Genomic DNA, 4,655 nt, shown 5'->3' on the forward strand with positions numbered 1-4,655 from the left:
AATTCAAATAAAGTCTAACAATTTAAAATGACTTTAAATATGGTAATTAAATCACAATTTAAATAGAATCGTATCACAATTTAAAATGAATTGTACTAATTTAAATACTGTTAAATACTTTGTGAATATTTTTAATTCTTCAAAAGATGCTTGTCTCTAATAAAATTATAATTTTATTAAACACTTAAGTGTTTGTAGTGTCTCGATGACTTGTTTTTTCTGATGATAGCTCGTTTTTCCTGTTAATATATATATATAACAGAACAGTTTTCTCTCTTGTTATTGCATAATAAAGATAAGCATTGAAAAAGAAATTCTATACAAACATGCCCAAATGTTTATTTATAGATTATAATCTTAGAAAAAAATATATAATAATTTTTACAAATTCAGAATTTTTTAAACAATGTTATCGCAGTGACTAAATAATAAAAGCTGCAGTTACATGAGTATTTTTAAAAGAATTCTCCACTCCAATATAATACACTATTTAATAAAAATATTTAGGCTATAAGTTTTTAACTTAATTTAAATTGTTATAAAGATATATTTTATTATAAATATAAATAAGCACCAAATCTAATTCATTAATAAATATTATTGTCATTAATTCAATTTTAAAATGTCTGAAATATATATATATATATATATATATATATATATATATATATAGATGCTAAAGTTCTTTTTATTTAAATTCGAAAGTTATTGCATTTTTATAAAATAAAAAAATTCCTATTCTTTTTTCAAAATAGAATTACTCATCTGTTGGGTTTTTACTAGACAAGATTATCACTTTTATCTAATGTATTGTTCCATTAATAAGTTTATATAAGTCTTTAAAAACTTATTTATGATTTTTAACATATAAACTAAGATATTCTTTTAAAATGTTTTTTTTTTTCTTTGTATCATTTAATAAGCCGCGTTATATTGATTTGTACCTGAAAATTTTCTTAATATAATATTGCACATATTTGAAAAGTTTTTCTTTCATTGTGTTTACTTATGTTTTTAATTCTAGTCGAAAAACTTGACTGAGGTAATATGTTGACAGTCATTTGTTTCCATAAACGTTTGTACATACTTATAGTGTATAAAAATAAATTGTTTGTCAAAGTATTTCACTTTTAATTTCTTCAGATGGCAATTCAAAATCTTGTGATGCAATATATTAAAATATTTTATGATATATCTTTGTATGTATTAATCATATGACATTCTTTTCATTATTTTTAAACAGAGTCATATTGTTATAATCAAGCCATTCCATAAACTAGATTTATTTGTAAATATTTTGTGTATTAATAATGAATATTACTTGATTTCATTTATTTATGAGATTTTATTATCAATAAAAAGATGAAATTCGATGTCATTAATTATTGTGATGAGTGTGAATGCATGCTATCTCATCCTTTGCAGTAAATTGTTTAAAACAAAATCAATTTAACAAAAGTAAAAACAGTTTAACAAAAGTGATTTCTCCTATTTTATTATTTTTTTTTACTAAACTTTAAATGTTTTTGTTGATACTTTCATGAAAAAAAATTGTCCTTATATTCATATTTTGTCTATTCTACAGTAAGGCACATAACTATTTTCGCAATAGTTTAATTAGAGAATTCTTAATATTACGGTTAACCATTTTTTTCTTTAGTTATTATTATTTTATTTTTATTCTGAATAATTTCTGAAATATAAGTCTATAAGTCAAGGGCACTGGGTAAAAAATGTAGTTTACATTAAAATTAGTGAAACATATATAATGCTCAAATTATATGAAAAATGTGAACTTGCTTGGCAAAAAAATTGAAAGGAAAAAGAAATTAATGCACGGTTCACCATTCCTGAATTAGGTTAATACAATTGTTCAGTGCAAAGCTAAAAAAATGTAAACTTATAAAGTTTTGCATTTTCAATGATTCTTGTCACCATTTTATTTTGTAAATAAAAGATGTTACTAGTAACCTAACTAAGAGTCGGGTTCGAATCCCAGTCGATACGAATTCCGCATCCGGCTTGCCCCGACCACAGTGCTGACATGAAATATCCTCAGTGGTAGACAGATCATGGGTTAGAGTCCCCTTGCCGTCAGGCTAACTGTGGGGGATTCTCGTGGCCTTCTTCACCATGTAACGCAAATACGGGTTAGCCCCATCAAAAAAAGTCGTCCACGAAAGCATATTTCTCCCAATACTTGATCCAGGAGTTCCCTTGTCTACTGGATAGGGTTCAAAATTACAAGGTTACAGAGTTGAACATTAGTAGTTGCAAAACTGGGTCGGATGTTCAACGACGGTTATAAAAAAAGAAACTTAACTACTGAACGCAATTGCTCAATAGATATCAACATTTTCTTGTTTAAAAATATATTTCATTTTAAAAATCTCATATAGTGAAAAATTATGGCAGAGATAAAATTTTTCCTATAAATAAATAAATTAAACATCAAAAAAGTAAAAATAAATAAATAAAAATTAATAGTTTTGTCTAAAATAAAATGAAAGGGCTTAAAAAAAAACAGGATCGGAAGGACTTCTCATTTTGTAAGCGTAGAGTATCGATTTCAACGCAAAAAATTATCATTAGAGCTCTGAACAATTAGCAAAAGTTTCTTCTCACTATTGAAACACTTTAACCATATGGTAGAAACTAGTAACTGTTTCATCAAAACAATGCTAGTCCTTCCACTTCAAGACAAATCACAAAATGGCTTGATGATAATGAAATAAATATTTCAAAAGTGGCCTGCTTCATCCTATGATCTCAATCTCACAGAGAATTTATTGGGAGTAATGAAAAAATAGGAAAGCAGACAGTTAAAGATTTGTTAAAAGTATGGCACAAAACAACTTGTGGCACTCTCAGTTTTTTGTTGAATCTGTGCCCAAACAGTTTCAAATGGTTATTAATGCTTAAGGAGAAAGTACTTACTACTGAGTTATCTGTTGTATAAAGTTAAGATATCTTAAAATACATTTTAAAATCTGATTCTATCTTTATTTATTTAAAGTATTTTGAAAGTTTCTAATTTTTTTTTTGCTCCCTACTGCATTGTAGCATCTTAATGTTTATCTTACTAATTGAAATAACCAATATATTACAACTATTTAATCAAGTGATGTGAAAAAATTGACATACTGAAAAAGTAAGGGTTGGAACCATAAATTTGAGTTCCAGTTAGTTTTTATGCTTAAAAAGGTATCCTATTACAAGTACAATATCAGTTTAATATGTATTAGTTTCAGTATCTAAAACAAAGAGATAAAAATCAAAAAAGTAAACTAGTAACTGAAATTATATTGAAAATTACCTGCCTTGTAAGTGCAAAATTTTTATTTTATAGCAGAACACTTGAGTTTCTGTCAGTTCTCATTGCTAAAAAGGTAAACTATTACAGGCGCAGTAATAGTTTAGTACATTTTTAGTATTTGAAATCAAGAGCCAAGAGATAAAAAATGAAAAGTAAACTATTAACTGAAATTATATTGGAAATTTCCTGCTTTGTAAGTTGGACAAATTCCATTAATGTTCTCACTCACATAATGATATCATCAAAACACATATTGATAAACAGTCTAAATCATTACAAACGGAGAGGGGTTTATAAAATTACATAAATAATTACAAAATAAAACTTTATAAAATTTTAAATTTTTTAGTGGATAGCAAGAAAACAGGCTTCATTATTCAAGCAAATTATGATAATGGTTTTTAATATCAAATTACTAGAGAAATAAAATTTATACAAAGTACCCCTCCTCTCATTTTACAGATATAACATTACAATATCTATTCTAAATGCACTCAGAAATTTTTTTTTTTAAAAGGATACGTTTTGTTTGACATTTTAAATTTTATTTCTTCTAAAGTCAGTAGACCTTTTAATTTTTTTTAACTAAAACATGTGTAATAATGTTAACACAAATGAATTTTAATGTCTGAAATTATTCCTGGAAGCAATTTATTTTGCTTAAAATAACACAGTTCATCATTATCTTAGTCTTTTATTTTAAAAATTATTTCCTCATGACAGGGTGTGTAGCGTTTTTAAAAAAGTGCTTATTTTATTTTACGTTTTTTAAAAGCCCCTAAAGGTGCTTTTTTTTATTCAGGGTTTGTAAAAAGCACTTAATTTTCTATCTTTTTAATAAGAGATTTTTTCTCTACTGTGTCGATTGTCGTTTTAAATGCATGATTTTCACAATTTTCTTTGCAATATTTATCAGAAATTAGTTATTTTATCATGATTTTGTAAAGCTTTTGAAAATGTTTTTGAATTTTATTGATTTTATGTTTATAAATTAGGAACTTTGAACCATAAGAAAAAAAAAAAAAAACAATTTTTATTACTGCACAGATCCTAATGATTTTTTTTTCCTTGGAAATTGGTTAAAAATATTTTTTGAGTGCTTAAAAAGTTTTTTGTTGAAAAATCTGGTTATGTACTCTGCATGATTATTATATTCATTATGATCTATTAATATTATTACTATGCTAATTTGAAAATCATACCAGTTTATAATTATATGGAAAGTGTTTATATTAAATTTAGAAGAAAATAACCAACCTGTAAATATCGGTAAAACTGAAATGAGATTTTTTTTTAAAGATAATTATTTACCTTGTATATAGTCAATAATTGCTGACAC

This window comes from Parasteatoda tepidariorum, chromosome 5 (genome assembly GCF_982258835.1).
Source record: "Parasteatoda tepidariorum strain Cologne lab strain chromosome 5, Ptep-v5.0, whole genome shotgun sequence".
Taxonomy (NCBI): Eukaryota; Metazoa; Arthropoda; class Arachnida; order Araneae; family Theridiidae; genus Parasteatoda; species Parasteatoda tepidariorum.